The 18,630-nt window shown below is 39.8% G+C and overlaps 1 protein-coding gene across 4 annotated transcripts in view; it reads right to left on the reverse strand.

Annotated features, from left to right (window-relative positions):
- Positions 1-18,630, reverse strand: part of Atp10b (ATPase phospholipid transporting 10B (putative)) — a 239,522-nt gene that overhangs the window by 183,202 nt on the left and 37,690 nt on the right. For 3 of the 4 annotated variants that reach the window (XM_052758456.1, XM_052758458.1, XM_052758457.1), the window contains exon 2: positions 4,595-4,662. The exons of the other annotated variant lie outside the window; for it this stretch is intronic. The gene's annotated coding sequence lies outside the window, so the exon portion shown is untranslated. The remainder of the gene's footprint in view (positions 1-4,594; positions 4,663-18,630) is intronic. 4 annotated transcript variants of the gene reach the window in all.

Here is an 18,630-nt window from a genome sequence, read left to right on the forward strand (position 1 = left end):
CTGATCACAGGGTGAGGAGGAGGCTGGTAGTCTGTTTCCCCTCCTAAGTATAAGCCACCGGGTGGAAGCAGCTTTCCCCATCTAGCTCATCTCATTGTCGCCAGGGAGTCACGTGCCTCATGTCTAGTGACAGATCAAGATGTACCTTATAAAGCTGTTCACACATAGAAAGGATGGATTCTGAAAAGGCTTTGCTAAAGGGTTACACACTCAGCCAAAACTGTTTAAAATTATTCTACAAAGTGATCTTCAGAGAGGCAAAAGCAGGCTAGTGGCAACGGTATCTGTTTGAATGCCATATGGGTCTTTGTCTAAATCCCGGAACTACCTGTCTTAGTTGTGACATGTTGAATAAGCTGAATAAGTGGTTTTTCCTTCCATGTTTGCTTCTTTACTTGTAGTAATAATGTTTAAGACAGTGGTTTTCAACCTGTGGGTCACGACCCCTTGGGTTGCATATTAGATGTTGACATTACAATTCATAACAGTGGCAAAATTACAGTTATGGAGTAGCAACAAAATAATTTTATGGTTTGGGGTCACCGTGACATGAGGAATTGTATTAAAAGTTTGCAGCATTAGGAAGGTTGAGAGCCACTGCCTTAAGAGAGAATGGTGAAGACCAACCTGGGTGGCAGTCAGCTTATCAAATAGCTCCCAACGATGCCTGCCTACTATTAAATCATACCATCATGTCATCCTTTCCTCTAGAATTGACATAGTGATGACTAATGAATCCATTAGGAAAAAGAGACAAGATGTCACAAAAGGCTGATCTCCCTGCTGCTGGCATGCTGGATTACAATTCTTGCATCTCACATTGATGGGGCAGTATTCAGACTGTCGCCAGAGAGGAACTGAGACCCACAGTGCATCAGGACCCCTAGGACCTTATTGTGGCCAGTAACATGATAACCATGAGCATGTACTTGGGAGAGGATTCACCTTAAGGCAAGTTATTGGCTCATACTGTGCTTATGGCCTGAATCATGAAATCTAGAAAAGCTGGACAGGGATTGTCAACCTAAGGTCAACTGTGAGATTATACACATTATTCTTTAAAGTAACTCTATGTTGAGTACTTTGCTAAATAGTAATAGCTAACTAATGTACCATGTACCTCAGTATGACAGGAAGCCAGCAAGATGGTCCATGAGTAAAGCCCAGTGACTTAAGTTGGGACCCACCTGCTGGAAGGAGAGAACCAACTTCTACAGTGTCCTCTGGTTTCCCCGCATCTGTGCCATGGCACCCAAGCATAGGCACACACATGTACAGAAATTCAAACATCTAATAAAAATAAATAGACAGTAAACATATGGCATATTATTATATCTGTATATCCCATATATATATGGGATATATATATATATATATATATATATATATATATATATATATATATATATATAGAGAGAGAGAGAGAGAGAGAGAGAGAGAGAGAGAGAGAGAGAGTGACTATTACCAATCAAAACAGTTTTCGTTGGGTGGTGGTGGCGCACGCCTTTAATCCCAGCACTCAGGAGGCAGAGCCATGCGGATCTCTGTGAGTTCGAGGCCAGCCTGGGCTACCAAGTGAGTTCTAGGAAAGGCACAAAACGACACAGAGAAACCCTGTCTCGAAAAAACAAAAACAAACAAACAAACAAAAAAACCAAACAAAAACAAAACAGTTTTCCCAGTAAGTCCAGATACAGGCTCAGAATCACTCCCAATTAAGTTTATTTTATTAATTAACAATCAAAAGGAGCATTTGTGCGTTATGTGTGTGTGCATACATATGTGTGTGCATACATACACACACATATATATATAGTAATACATTATTCTTAAATGTGTATAAACTGTAGAAGAGTTCAATAGAGCTAACATATTAGCACATATATTTCCTCATGCATTTGTAGTCTTTTGGTGAAGTTAACACTTGAAACCTACTCTTAGTGGTTTTCAAAACTATGATATTCTGTTTTAAAGTCAGACAGACCTTTGTCTAAATGCCAGTGCTGCCTATCTCAGTTATGCTCCCTTGAATAAGAGACTCTATGCCCTGTGCTTGCTTACTTGCTTGTAACAGTAGTATTCATTTTAAGAGGTCATGGTTAAGACTGACCGGCAAAAGTTCTGGGTGGCAGGCTGATGTCACCATGTTATGCAATAGAGCTCTTGAACTTATTCTTCACACCTCAATGAAATTTATCTTTTTGACTAATGTTTCCTTAATTTCTCATGCAGTTTATATAATTGATTCATCTTTTCTTCCCCAGGTGCATGCACACACTAATGTAAATATAGTGGGCACTTGCTTCGTCTTGGTGAGTAACCAGTAGCACAGAGCTTGCTCCAGCTTGCAGCAGGTTTATAGTCTAGACCAAGAACTGATAGTATTTAAATAAACACATGAACGACTATGCTGATTGCTTGCTGTAAGAGTGGTCTCTTTAGTGTTACTGGCATGGTTTGTCTCCTTTTCCCCCGCCTTTCTTCTTACCTTTCCTTTCTCTGATAGGATCCCCTGGCCTGACAGGCATATCTAGAAGGGTTCTGTTCTGATAGCCCATGGACAGTGTCATGAATCTAGCTTTTAATCACTCTTCCCTTGACACAGTCAGAGGACCACTCACAGACCAAGAGACATCACCAAAGGGATAACTGTATGTGTAGAGAAAGCCTTGCATATGTGAGAATGTTTTGAGGTCATTTAAAATGTAACTTCAAATGACAAGTATTTTTAAACAAGGGACTGAATAAATAGATTGATTGCCATTAATACCCGAGATATAATGCTAATTCACAGTAAAAATGATGTGTATACATGAAACATACATACAATGGGAAGATGTCTGATGTACAGTTAAACTTAAAAGGCAGTTATTAAGTAAATACACATATGAAACTTCAGGATCACTTTTATGTGTATAAAGATCTATATCCCATGTCCTGGTTATCACCATCACCCCTGGTAAACTTAAGCCAAAGAATATAGTAACAGATAAACATTTCATCTTGCCCAGGTAATGTATTTATGCTATAGTTGGGGCTTTCAAGGACCAGTTCAGTGGTTGTCAAGGATTTTTGGGATAGATCAGGAAATGCGATTTGAAAGGCAACATAGTCTTTGTGCATGAACCCAACTACTTCCTATAATTAATTGCCCAAATCCATGTCCAGCACATATCTGATATCTAAAACTAAATAGAAACATATTAAGGAAATGTTTTCTTTGGCCACACAAAGCAATCACCTATGTTTGATGAGGAGAGTTAGTGGCAAAAGAACAAATTTGACAGTCACATTAATAGAATCAACTCCTACAAGTAGGCACCAGCCAAAATTCTTTAGCTAATGCCTGACTCCCACCCCAATCCTGATATTTAGCTTTCTTTCCCTGTGTCTTCTTTTTCGACAGGTGAAATGTTTTATTAAGCATCCAGGATCTCTGGAGCTGTGCATGTCTTTGTGAAGATCCCAGACAAATTAGAAAGTCAAATTAGCAATGCATATTTAATGCTGCTTTGTAGTTGTTTTTTTTTTAAGTTGGCAGCAATGTTTATTCTTTGAGGGGGAGTTTATAATTATGCAAATTGAAGAAATAGTCTGCCTATGGTATAATGATAATGACTTGGGTTTTATATCCAGAGTCAAAGCATTTCTGTTCATTTCTTAACTTCACCTGTGACTTAAGGGGAGGTTAGCCAAGGTGGAGATCTTAGAAATGGATATTTTCATCAGTTGGATCTTAGAGGAGTGACTGATGAAATTTGCATAGCCTTATTGTCCCATAGACACTGCCCAATGGCCTGTAAAATGAACATTCACCCCCTTGTCTTCTTTCTAAAAAGATACTCATTTTGTTTACTTTGCTCCAGAAGACCCTGGTATTTCAGAGTTATCATCTCTAGACCTAGGAACACTAATGACTGATATGTTGGGTGATCTCACTTGCTCTGTCACAGGAACATGTGACACATTGAGGTAAGTGAACATGAGTAGAAGTTTCCTGGGGGCTTTCTAGAAAAGTGCATGAAAAGAGAGACATGGAAGAGATACCCATCTGAAAACAGAATCAGGTCTTGGTGGCATTGTTAGTTGTCTCTGCTCTCTATGGACTTGCTCTATACAAGTCAATAACTTAAAAATATTACTTAAGCCATGTTGAGCCTGTATTTTCTGTTGTTTACAGACAAGAACACATCTTTTTTTTTGAGACAGGTTTTCTCTGTGTGGCTTTGGTACCTGTCCTGGATCTCACTCTTTAGACCAGGCTGGCCTCGAACTCACAGAGATCCACCTGGGTCTGCCCCCCGAGTGCTGGGATTAAAGGTGTGCACCATCACCGCCCGGCTACAAGAACACATTTTAATGATATATACCTTGATAGTTCCTAAATTGCTCAGTGTGTGCACACATGTTTATGTTTATGCATATGTAAACATTGCAGAGAAACTAGAGCCATATACTTGGCATCTGATTGACTAATGAAGTTACTGACACTTGCCTAAGTGCACTGAAGGAAACAGTTGCAGTTTAGTGAAGCTCCTCTGGGCACCAAGGGGAGTCCATATTGTATGATCAACCAAGAAGAAAAACAACTTACTATTTCCACTTTTGCTTTCACTGAAACAAGTCTCTGCAGTCACTCATGATCTTCCTGCCACTGTGAGGCTGAAAGACACAGGAGGGGGAATAAATATAAAATGTGCAATCTCATTTTGGCATCAGGCAGTAATTAAGTATTTTGCCCTTTCCATTCCAGCTGGCTGACTCCAGCTCCAAATAAACTTCACAAGCAAGCTGGACACTTTCCCAGGAAGCTGTTTCAATGGTAACGGTTTGCTCTGACCAGGGAATCAGGTCTACTGTTTTATCTGCCAACATGCAGAATACAAATGATGTTCCATGTTCTCTTGGATGTCAATCTAAATGCCTCCTCACTCCATGGGACACATCTTGGTCCAACCACTTGGTGCATTTCAATTTTGCCCCATAGACCAGTTCAGAAAGAAGATCAGATGTGATTCAAGTTAATAAAAGAAAGACAAACATGGTTGAAGATGTGGAATGAAAGAGGAGATCTCCTTCTATGGAGCTAGATGTGGAGAAGATGCATTTAGGGCAGCTATTGGTGTGTGTGTGTGTGTGTGTGTGTGTGTGTGTGTGTGTGTGTGTGTGTCTGTCTGTCTGTGTCTGTGTATATTGCAGTTTTGAGTGAAAGGTACCTAGCTCTGATATAGCCTCTGGATCCAGCCATGACTAAAATGATTGACACTTTTAGAAGTAAACAATACATATCCCCTTTGTTGCTAAGCCAGGCTAGTTTGATAGTGTTGGCTTTTGCTTTGCTTAATCAACTTGGTTTTGTCCTTTATACTTATTCACTGATTGCAGTAAAATGAAGACAGCTGACACACTAATCAGTGTCTTTATTGATCTTAAACATTTCTGCTTTATTATTAATGGAGGGAAAGCAAACCTGGTACTGGAAATCTAGCCAGATTTTCCAGGGCTAATGGGGTCATGGACCTTACAAAACAATCTACTACCATCACTTTCCTAGACTAGCTCAATTCCTTACTGCATTCTAAATCTTACCCTTATGCCCACAGATAATTGTAGGTACTACCCCTCATCAAAGGAGCCTTTCTTTACAGTAAATGGAGACCATAATAGAAACTTGACACAATGCGGAGCTCAACAGAAGGTATGGAGCCCAGCCCCAATGGATACATCTACATCACAGCTCCTGCATCTATAACTCAAGGAACATCATGAAAGAGGCAGTAGATTGTAACAGCCAGAATACCAGGAGATCTGCTGTTTCTCTTAGAAATGACTGCATAAAAAAGATGAGAACAATAGCAATATCAATAGGCATACTAACATTTAAGGGGGAGAATTTCATGAGGTCTTATCTGTAGACAAAGAACTACAGGCAACTAATGACTGTTGGGAGGAAGGGAATTAGCCTCTCCCCGGCATGAGCACAGTGAATAGTTGTCCAGTGCAAAGTGTTCAACCTTGAAACCATAGACACACATATAAGAAAACAGACTCAACAGAATTTATTTACAAATATTTACACACACACACACACACACACACACACACACACACACACACACACACACACGTGGTCTGTAGCAGGCTTTCTTTTGGGCCACCAACCAGTTTCCAAATCATGATGCAGAGACTTATTCTTAATTATGAATGCTCAACCTTATCTTATGCTTGTCCCACTAGCTCTTATAACTTAACATGTTTCTCTTCATCTACATTTTGCCTCAGGGCTTTCCATCTTTCATTCTGTATGTCCTACTCCATGTCTGTCTGTTTGGCAGCTGCCTGGCTGGCCCTGGGCATCTCTCTCTCTCTTCCTCATTCTTTTCTTTTGTTCTCCTCTCTAGAGCCTAGATTATTCCTCTAGTGGTTGATATATTGTGCATCCCAATAAACTTATCTGGGGGTCAGAAAACAGAACAGCCACTCTATTAAACATAGAGGTTAGGCAGCAGTAGCACATGCCTTTAACCCTAACATTCTGGAGGCAGAGATCCATCTGGATCTCTGTGAGTTCAAAGTCACACTGGAAACAGCCAGGCATGGTGACACACACTTTTGATCCCAGCACTTGAGATCTCATGTCTTGCTTGGGAAAGAAACACACCTTTAATCCCAGGAAGTGATGGCAGGAAGCAGAAAGGAATATAAGGCATGAGGACCAGAAACTAGAGACTTCTTAAGCTTTTAGGCTTTTAGCAGCAGTTCAGCTGAGATCCATTTGGGTGAGGACTCAGAAGCTTTCAGTCTGAAGGTCCGTGGAAACAGGATCTGATAAGGAGTTGTTGAGGTGAGGTTAGCTGTGGCTTGTCCTGTCTGTCTCTCTGATCTTCCAGCTTCCATTCCAATACCTAGCTCTGGGTTTGTTTTTATTAATAAGACCTTTTAAGATTCATCTTACATTCCCAAAAATGGATTATGGATGTTTGTCTTTGTTTAGATTGTTGGTTGCAAATTGTTATTGGTCATAGTCAATCTCTTTCTAAAAGAAGAAAGGGTGATATGATATAGAAATGTAGGCTATAGATACAATAGGATAAAAGGATAGATTATTGAATTTACTTTTAAAGAGCAACAACTTATTTGAAATGTTTTACATTGCTATAGATTTTAGTTAATTATAAATTTAAAGTTAATTTTGGTATACTGTATATATATTTATACTCTTGTTTAAGGTATTATGTTTATGTAACTCATTTAAATTGTAATGAATAATTAAGAAATACAGATTAATAATTAGTCTTCTATGATAGCCAAACTTATAGTCATGTTAGTTAAGTTTTCTAGGTATACATAAATATAATTCAATTAGGTAGGTAATCTTCAAACACTTCAAAGACCTACAGAATATGGTATTTAAAATGTTTTAAAAACTTAGACTTTCTGAACAGTGAGATATGTCTGCTCCTGGCAGCACTGATTTACTTCAAAGAGAAAGATGGGCATCAAAGATACTCTATATGGAGTTTATCTTCTTCTTGGCAAAAATAGGCATTTTGATAAGAAACTGCTCTTGCCTGGACTGCTGATAATATGTTGTATAAACTGGACATATAGGACCCATAGGAAAATGACAACTGAATTTGCCAAAACAAGGCAAAATGGTCCTTCAGTTTCCTGCTTCACAGAGGAGACTGCCAGATATTCTACAGGACACATGGAGAAACAACTAAAAATCTCTAGGCCTAGAGGCTGAAGATGGATGCCCCAACATGGCAGAGGAACTTTGGGTGACTGTCCAGGCAACCAGCTGTCTCTGTCATTCTAGATTTTTGGAAGTTGCTTACAATGCACTTCTTATTTACATAGGTAATATTATATCTTTCTGGAGTCTTTGATGTAGTTGAAGACTAGATAGTTATAATCATGATTTTTCCCTGGTTGTGATAAGAGGTAAGTTAGATATGAAACCTTGAACTCACAAATATAGGATGAATAAAATATTTTTCTTTGAATTTGCCAAATATAAATGGACTGAATATTGTAACTGTGATTCTTGCTTGATAACTGTTCTATTATATGTAATTTTACTATGATAAAGTTAAAACCTTTCTTTTTGAAAAAAAGAAAAGGGGAAGTGCTGTGGATATCTTTCTATATGCTATGAATATGTGTTGCTCTGATTGGCTGATAAATAAAGCCATTTGGCCTATGGCAAGGCAGCTTAGAGGCAGGTGGGAAATCCAAACAGACAGGAAGAGAAAGGAGAGGTAGAGAGATGCCAGCCGCCACCGAAGGAGAAGCAACATGCCAACAGACCGGTAAAGCCATGGAACATGTGGCAAAACATAGATTAATAAAGATGGGTTAATTTAAGATATAAGAGCTACCTAGCAAGAGGCCTACCATAAACCATACAGTTTATAATTAATATAAGTCTGTGTATTTAATTGGGTCTGAGCGGCTGTGGGACTGGGCAGGACACAGGAAAACGTCCAACTACATCCTCCTTCTTATTCTCTCTGCCCACGAGCCCCACCTATCCCTCTACTGCTGTATTTGCCATTCAGCTTTTATTAAATCAATCAGGTGCCTTAGATAGGTAAGGTGAAACAGCAACACATCTTTGCATAATTAAACAAATACAGCATAAACAAATGTAACACACCTTTACTTAAAGTAATATTCTTCAACATAAACAAATGTAACACACCTTTACATAGTTAAAGTAATATTTCACAACAGTGGTCAGCCTTGAGGCCATATATACACATACAACAAAAGACTCAGTAGAATCTACTAATAAATATTTATGCACATACATACATATAAACACACACATATAAAATAATGATCAAAGAAAAAGAGGTTATCAACTTGAGAGTAGCGGCCATGGAGGGGTTCAAGAAAGATAGCTGGGAGGGACTGAAGGTAGGAAAAGGAAGAAAGAAGTGATGTAATTCTATTTCTACTAAAAACAGTAAAAACTTTCTGCTTTGGAGGAAATGGAGTGGTCTTGCAAAGCATCACTGAGGGAGCTATTTACATCATTCTAACAAGGTAAAGATTGCACACACACACACACACACACAGACACACACATGCATATATACACACGAGTACACACAGATGTGTACACACACATGCACATACACTCACAAACACACACTTATACATATATGAGTGCTTGTGCATGCACAAACACATACAAACACACACATACACACACACACACACACACACACACACACATACACACACACACACACACAGTATAGGCTTTAGATGCAAGTATATCTTCTCCTGGAAGGATCTGGCTTGGGGTAGTTGATTCTAGTTGTCTCTCCCCACGGGAGTGCTGACCTAAGCCTACAACCTGTCTTTGTTCCCTTCATCTTGTCCTTCTGACATGGTCATCTCTTTACCAGGCCTCTCTGCTGACTTGTGACTGGACTAACCACACACAGCACTCTGACCTTCCCAGGACCCAATTAATTCACTGGGAGTCACTAAGTAAGGGTCACAAAGAAACTGTCCGCAGCCCCTGAATCTTGATGGAGTTTTTTTGGCTCACGTTTTTGGAAATTGGTCTATGTTTAAACACTGAAAAGTTTTACACTAGAAGATTTCAGGTTTCATATCAAAAAAGCTCAAAAGGGCTGTCTATACAGTCTTCTTTCCCACATGGTGACCCAGGGTGAGTGTGAGTGGTGCCTGTTATCTCTAAGCAGGGCAAGGTTGATTTTTTTTGCTATATCCTCCAAGTGGTGCTCACTTCTGCCACCTGCCGGAGCTAACTGTAAGTACAGTGATGGTCAACCTCTACCCCAACTTTTCTACCATCTATTTGGGGCTAACTCAACTGAAGTCCACCTTGCTCCACAGTGGCTGTATCTGAAAGCAGCTTGGGTATAGCTAGGTTCCCATCTCAGCCTTCAGTCCCTTTATAAAAAGGTCTGTGTGGCTTTCTTTTATTTTGTCCTTATCCTTGGCCTATTGTTTACCTGCCCCCCCCAATGCATACACTATTTATTTGATTAGGAAAAAATGGGTTTATAAGTACATTTATGAAAATGAAATTTTGCTATTTCCTTCAGGGGACAGAAAGCAGATGAAAGCTGTGTGGTACCATCTACCAGGCAATACATGAAACATCAGAAGACTCGGTCACTCTGTAATCTTTTCTAAATTATCCCCTTCTCTTGACTTTAATTCCTATGTCTGTCAGATAAGAACGTGGTGCTAGATCACAATTATGAGCTGCTGACCCATTGGTTATATCCAGTTATTGGGTCCTATTTTTCTTTTGTTGATTACATACAATAACTAAAGGGAATGTGTCAATTAATAATCCAGAATACAAACTTCCCAGGACTTTTTTGCAATTTAACAATGTTTTTCCAAATTCCTGTATAACAATGATAGGGTATGTCGCTTCTCCCCTTCTTCACCCACCTCCAAGAGTACATACTTATTGTCTCAACATTTGTTATAGTCATTAATGTCTTTGTCTTGCCTGGTGAGCACTTTCTCTTGATGCCCTTGAATGAGATGCATGACCCTCCTTTCATGAGTAGAGGATGATGCTAAGTGTCAGAGATGATTTGAAGCATTCTACTAAACCTTAAGGAATTGCTCCTCCTTCCCACTGGAAAGCTGAAAAGCAACAAAGTGTGCAGGGCTTTGTGAAGGTCCTTCCACACAGTTAAACCTGAAAAGGCAACAGACTGGCTTTGAAAGCAGCAGAAATATTCTTCCGTTGGGGTTGGTAGCTGATTCTCTAAGTAATTTGCAATTCAAGTGTCTCTTTGTTTTGTATGAAAATTTGCTGCTATTTGGAAAGTGGGGACGAGCTAAATTGCATCCTGCTGGTTTTACTTTGACTGTATCAAAAAAGAAACTGTTAATCTGGTTCCATAATTAACTTCCCTGTTTTAAAAAGGCCCTGGGAGAGAGTCCAGAGAGTGGCTGTCAACTCCCTGCCTCTCTGCTCAATAACACTGTTCAATAGGATGCCCTGAAAGGAGAATGGTTCCAGGTGGAGAGGGCTCTTGATCATCTCTCTGATCTTCTGTCTCCTTTATCCTCATCCAGCTAACATTTAGTGAGCTCCCACTGCAGGTAAGACACCAGATCAGTTGGGGTTATCAGGATAATAAATCCCTGAAGAGCTGCCAAGGAACACAGTTATTTTTCCATCCATCCATCCATCCATCCATCCATCCATCCATCCATCCATCCCTCTCCTCCCTCCAAAATATCTCCAGTTTGCTTTTCCAAGTCCTATGTGAGGCACTGGTATTTGAGAAACACAAAACAGACTTAATCATCATTGAAAAATTCTGGAATAAAGAGATCACTCTTGACCATTGCCATAGAGTTAGCTTCATTGAAGAGAAGGCATTAACATTGGCTCTGACCTCTAAGTTATCTGTGACCTTGCATGTGCTTAGACAGGTTCATGGTGTGTGTGTGTGTGTGTGTGTGTGTGTGTGTGTGTGTGTGTGTGTGTGTGTGTGTGTGAAAGAGGGAGAGAGAGAGAAAGAGAGGGGGAGAGAGGTAGAGAGAGACAAAGAGAGCAGGGGAGAGAGAGGGAGGGAGGAGTGCTTGAGTTTATTTCCACCAATCATTCCATCTTCTCATATATTTGTCTAAATGCTTATCTGTGGTGTACTTCGTGAAAAATAGTACTGTGATTGCTAGAGATAAAGGAAGCAGCACAGACAAGGTGCTTGTCTTCCTGAAACTTACATGGAATGGCTCTCTTCCCTAGGAAACAGGAAGAAAGAACAGAGAGCAAGCCCGAGTAGGCCTTCAAGTTGACCCCTCAAGGAGAGGGATGCCTATTAGGTGGTCTTTCCTACCTTCTCTCAGATAATTTGGGTGGTACCTTGTCTCCTTATTTTCATTAATGGGCAACTGTTATCTCTTCCCTTTCCTTCCTTTTCTCTGAAGTTTAAAGAGAGAATGTTCTAGAACATAATATATCAACCCCCAAATCCTATCCTCAGATCTATCCAGGAAGAATAAACAAGGAACTTGGCACTTTATAGCTCACTTTCAGCCCGAGTCACTCCTTTGAGAAGAGGTAGTGATCCCAGCCTTAACCTTGGATGCCATTCTGTATGTGCCAGAGAAAACCACCCTGTTATGTATAAATTTTGGCCTGAAGGCTGGCTGGCCCTGAAACATTCTCTATGTGGCCTTTTAGAATTGGTGCATTATGTACACGCAGATGGAAACCAAGCCTTCACATTGTATTAGCCTTAAAATCATAATAGATCAGAATTCTTACATCTGGAAGATATGTGAGAATCAAGAGAAAACTGCTTCTTGTATTTTGTATCTGTAAATAAGGAGGCATGAGCCAAATAATATGGGCAATTTCTAAAAGATACAGATGGGTCTCAGCTGAGAGCTAGCAAGGAAAGGGTTATCTCAGTCTTCCCACAGTAAGAAACTATATTCAGCCAACAACCTGAATGAGGAAGATATCCCAGTGTTTTCCGTTATTCTGGTTCTATAGAATCACAGCAAAGCTGGTTGCTTAATTTGCATTCTTCTGACCCCGAAAGATCACCAGAGGTCAAACTATCACACAAATTCTGGGCAGCAAGATGAAGGAGCTAAAAACCCCTGACGTTTAAAGAGTATGCCCTGGTTGCTTCATGTAATACTTGTACTTCTGTCTCATTTGCCAAAACTTGGTCACATGATCACATGCAGCTTGCAGAAAGCATAGGCAGGTAACTGCAAATCAGGATTCTCAGAGACCAAACCCCTTCCTTTCACGTATTTAAAGTTCAAGTGGATTAAATCTCAAATGTAAGATACCAAATGATGACAGACTTGGAAGAAAACGTAGGGATAATGAATCATGACATTGTCCTGGACAAAGATTCTTTAGATGAGATCACAAACTGAAGCAAAGATGTGTATATACTTCTTTGTACCGATTTCTCTGTACAGAGAAGTATGTACACATAGGCAAATAAGATTATATCAAAATGAAGGACTTTTTACAGGAAATGATACACAACAGAGTAAAAAGACAGCCTTCAAAATGGGAGGATATATTTGCATACTATATAACTGGCAAGAAGTCCATATATAGAATTCAAATGAAATTTAATGCAATGTAAAAGAACTTGATTGAAAATGGATAGAGCTCTTATTAGATACCTCTCAAAAGAAGGCATGCAAAATACCATAGGTAAATGAAAAATACTCAGCATCAGGAGTCTTCAAGGTTCCACAAATTAAACTTCACTGAGTTACTCCCTCACTCCAATTAGAACAGCTATTATAAAAAAGACAAAAGGAATCAAGTATCAATGAATATACAGAAAAAAGCAAACCATTATGTAAAATGGGTAAAATTTTACTTAATACAGATCATTGGGGGTAAAAGTTGAGAAGGGTCTTCAAAAATTAAAAATAGAACTACTCAATTATCCATCAGTCCCAGTACTGATTATATATTCAAAGAGAAAGAAATCAATACAAAGAAAAATGTACATTGTCATGTTTATTGTAGGACTATTCGCAGTAGCCAAGACTTAGATTTTACATAAATGCCTAACAATAGATGAATAGACACAGAAAAAATGTGTCATATATGTGATGGAATCCTATTCAGTCATTTAAATGAAATCATGAGACTTAAAAAAAAATGACTGAACCTAGTAGACATTGTGTTAAGTGATAAAAACCAGACATAAAACAACAAAAACTGCATCTCTTCCTTCTCATATGGGAGTCTTATGGACAGATCTCATAGAAACAGAGTAGAACAGTGATTTTCCGAGTGTTATCAGAGGAGAATGAGAAAGGAAAGAAAGGACAGGCACTTTCCTTATTTCTCCAAAGTAATAAGATGGAAAAATAAACTCCAGTGAGATCTCCTGTACTTCTAGTGTGGGGACTGTGGTTAACATGAGGATATAGTGTATACTTCTACTATGGTGGCTGTGGTTAACATGAGGATACAGTGTATACTTCTAGTGTGGGGACTGTGGTTAACATGAGGATATAGTGTAGTGTATACTTAAGGATAGCTAAAAGAGAGCCCTTTGAATGTTTTTATCCCAAATGCAATAAATTCATAAGGTGACAAATATGCCAATCACTGATTTTAAATACCAATGTATTTATGCATCAAAGCTTTAAATCATACTCCCCAAACATGTCTTAATAGTGATAGTGATAGGATTTTCATCCCCAAGGATGTGGGAAAGGATGGATTTGGGGAGAGTAATAGTATTAGCATTCATATGGTCATTTATATGGAGATACTGGATGTCTCAAAGGGCCACAGCTAGGAAACTATCCTGACTGAAATGTAAATTATTCACTCTACATTAGCCCAGGGTTTCTCTGTTCCTGCTTGATGTGCCTTTCCTTAACCCTACCTTCCAGTCTTTGCTAGTGCTATTCAATCTTAAGGACCCATTTCAGTTTTTACTTCCTTCAATAACTTAGCCTAAATTCTACTCAGAAGGAAATAATCTCTCCATTCTCTAAATTTCCTCAACATTGGTCTTATACTTACTCCTTGTTGCCCTGTTTTATAGGGGGATCTCTCTCCCTCTCTCCTTCTCCCTGACTCCCTTCCTCCTCCTCCTCCTCCTCCTCCTCCTCCTTCTCTCTCTCTCTCTCTCTCTCTCTCTCTCTCTCTCTCTCTCTCCTCTCTCTCTCTCTCTCTCTCTCTCTGTTACATTTTGAAATGCAGGTAATTTTCTTATGTACAGAAGTATTTCCCACAATGTCTCTGAACTTGCTATTAACTAAGAGAGCATGTCACAGAAGAAATCATCATTATGAGTCCTAGTAACCACACTTCTTTCCTTTTAGAAATCATTTTCTCCTTCACCATAAGTGTCCAACTAGAGATTTCATTGTTAATCCTCCTGCAGGTTTTTTTTTTTTTTTTTATGACCTTATAACTATTCTCCTGGCCAACAGAATGAGAGTAGAAATGGTGATCCATGTTCTGAGATCATCTTCACTAGGACATAGCTACTTGCTCAACCTCTTTCCTCTACTCTCATATATTGCTGGGAAAGAACACAGTGCCCGCTTTGGTCACAGGATTACAAGTCACAGGTTGAGAATAGTGGGGCCAACTCTCCATCTTGTGACTTGAGATGACCTCTTGGAACTATTTGTTTCCTCCTCTGCCCTCTCATCTTTGATGAAGCCCATCCTTCTGAGTGGCTATACTTGGTCTTCATGACAGTTTACCTGTGTCTTGCCTCATTCGAAAGATTAACTGGTCTTTAGTGGAAAGAAATAAAGCTTTCAATCCTAATTGTCATTTTGCCAGGAGAGTGACACCTAGCATAAAATGATGAGACTTATGTCACTTAACTGGAATTATACATGTTAAGCCCTACTGGCCCCTGGGGCATCTGCTGGAGCCATAGGCTCAGATTCTTGATCTTAGCTAACCAGGAGGGTTAAACAAACAGGTTTGGTCCTAGAGTTTTATTACTACTGTGGAAGCCACTCTTCAAAAATATTTTTAATTAGGAGTATGTTCAGATTTCTTAAACAATGTTTTGCTCTGATCCTCACTGATTCATTCTTCTTCAATCCATCATCTTAGAAAATTGCTGCTGCCTATGTGTTTTTGCCGTGTGAAATGTTCTACCAAGTTCCATTTTTCCCCCGTCCTTCCTTCTTAGGAATCTATTTAGGCAATTCTGCTGAGCATTCATTTCCTGGGTGACTATTAACAATAAAATGCTTTGTATTGGTATGCTGTTTAATACTTTCCAAAGCCCTTTCACAATCTAATAGCATTTCATCTAAGAAGCTTGGGAAGTTGTGGCTGTGGCATTTGAGTATTCCTCTTCATTTTCATATTCCTACTCTGCAGATCCTCAGTCCCCCAGAGCAGAGTGGTGAAACAGCAGTTATTTAGCTATTTGTTATGAGGAATGTTATACTGCAATCATGTCTTTGCTTTGGGTAATGACATATTATTCCTTTGTGTCATTTCATAGACCCCCACAGATAAAGAATGGTTCTTGCTACTAGGGACAGAGCAATGAATAAGACAGGCAGTGTTCATATTCATAACGATCTAGTGGGCAGCTGGTGAGTCACATTTCCAGATGGTGGCTATCTGTGCATCTTCTCTGGACAACTGTTGTCCTGCTGACTCCATCATATGATTCTAATGGAGCTGGTACCCATGGAAGAAGGCAGACAGTCCAGCTCTGGCTCTTCTGAATATTGCAGTCCTCTCGCTTCAGTGATTGGAACAAGTAAAGCCATATGACCCAAATATAAGCCAGATGAGGTCATTTCTGGGATTTAGAATCTAGGAAATAGGAGACCCAAGCTCTTCTCTGATCTGTCACATTGGGCAGAGATGAAATTATCTTGAGGTCAACTGTGGCTATGTCTTTCCCCACATGTGGAGAGACAGCTTTTTCAACTGAGAGGCAGAGTCATGGAGAAGTAGTGGGGAGCTGGAGACGCAGACACTGAGGGATTGGTAATTTGGTGGGGAGAAAGAACAAGATGGTCAGATGCTACAGTGCTCACTGGCACATAGCAAGTGTTGCTTATTCGTTGAGCTGTACATTACTTTTGAGCTCTTTGGTCTAGAAGTCTCCATCACCCAGTTTGGTGAGCTGAGCAGAAAACATGCTTGGTATTACTCCTCAAATGAATGAATGGCACAGTGTTGAGTACGTTACCAGCTAGGTGAAGGTGCTCAACAGTTTTTTGTATAGTTTTTAACCTATGTTTTCAAAGTAGTTCAGTGCAGAGTGGTAGTAAAGAAAAAGGACTTAATCACCAGGCAGGCCTAATTTTGAGGCTTCTAACTTCAAAAGTAGCTGCCTGAGTAGTATTCAGAAAACAATAAGCATCACACCATATGAGTTTGCAGGGAGGGCGTAGGGAAGTCAGGGTGTGGACTTATGCATGACAGCTGATGTATAGTTGAAAGCAAATGTGCTGTCTTTATCCATGGAGCCAATTTTTATTGAGTAGCTTCTATTTTTTTTTTTTTAGAAACTCTGTCAATACTATGGATACAGGAGAATGTGACAGACATGGGCTTTGCCCTCAAGGCTTCTGCCTCAGTGGAATGAGATGGCAATGCTAAAACAAACAGATGAACAACTAGTCTGAGGACGTGATACTGGTCACAGGGATAACAAAGAAGGGACAGAAGGGAACAGGACCACCCAATTCGGTGGTATGAAGGCTTCTGTGGGGAGATGTGTTTCTCTGAGCTCTGAATCTCAGAACCAGTGGCATCATTTAAAGTAGATATTAGGATTATTTCTTACTCTCTTGCAGAGTGAAATAAATGAGCCAATTTAGATAAACAACACAATGCTTCAGGCAGAGAAACATGCAAATACAAAGGCTGAGGCTTCCATGTGTTTGAGTGCCGGAAAGAAGACTGTGTAGCAGGGTGTAAAGTGAGCAGGGAGAACAGTGGGGGATGTGATAGAGGCTAATCTCATTCTTTAGCCACTTCAACTGCACTATGAGGGCAGCCACCACATCAGGAGCCTGGAATGCAAGCCCCAAAGGGCAAAGGCTACCCTGAAAATCTCTCAGCCTACCTAGATTCACCAAGTTTTGTCAGGGGAGATTTCAAGTTTGATCATGTTTCATACCTGCTGCTACATCTTTGCTGGTATGACTTGATCTAGAGTCAGGGAAAGACTTCTCTCAGGTTTTCTCCATGAAGGAAGCAGGAAAACAGGTGAGCAGTAAATATGAGCTTGCTCACCAGAGAAAAATCAGTGAACTTCTTTCTCACCAAGGACAACCCATCACTTGGTACATGAACCCACACAATATTTTGCAGTAGAAATGAGGGTCATACTCATTAGAACCCAGAGTGGCTGCTCAAACTCTCTGCTTGTGATGGATTTGTAGTAGAAGTCATGTTCAAGTACTTTCCACATTGACTGTCCTTGGACATTTTCTGATTTCTCTATGCAAAGTCATTTGTAGGTATCACAATGTTTTATTCATGTGACTTTGAGGGTCCAGAGGGCTTGGATGAGCAGAGGAGAATTTATCTGTGAGATAGAAAAGGGTAGAGTCCAAAATTGATCAGAACTCAGGCTGAAATCAGGACACAGTAAGATGTCAACCTATTTCCTGCAAGAATGCCTTATCATTCTTTGAGAGGTCACATCCATCTTCATAGTTTTAAATACCACCTGCAGACTGATGATTTTAGAATCACACTTGTAGCTTAGACCTTCCCTTGAATACTCGATGCTGGTTGGAGGTCTCAGGCATCTCTAACTTGACATGGCTCTGTAAAACCTATTCATAATTCGTTTTTACTTGTTTTCACTAACATTCTATTCCTTCCTTATTCTCCATGATCTTTGTAAATTGCACAACCACCCACCAATTGTTCCTGGTTCAGCTTTTCTGCTCATGCCCAGTATCTAGTACATCAGCTAAGCCTTGTAGGATCCAGTTATGAATGCTGTCTCAAGTCTTTCCCCCTCATTGCCATATTCATAGTCATTGCTCAAGTCTTGATCTCTATGACCTGCTCTGGAGAACCATGCTCAAGTCTTGATCTCTATGACCTGCTCTGGAGAACCATGCTCAAGTCTTGATCTCTATGACCTTCTCTGGAGA

The sequence above is a fragment of the Peromyscus californicus genome, unplaced genomic scaffold, assembly GCF_007827085.1.
Source record: "Peromyscus californicus insignis strain IS unplaced genomic scaffold, ASM782708v3 Scaffold_3__1_contigs__length_106647218, whole genome shotgun sequence".
NCBI lineage: Eukaryota > Metazoa > Chordata > Mammalia > Rodentia > Cricetidae > Peromyscus > Peromyscus californicus.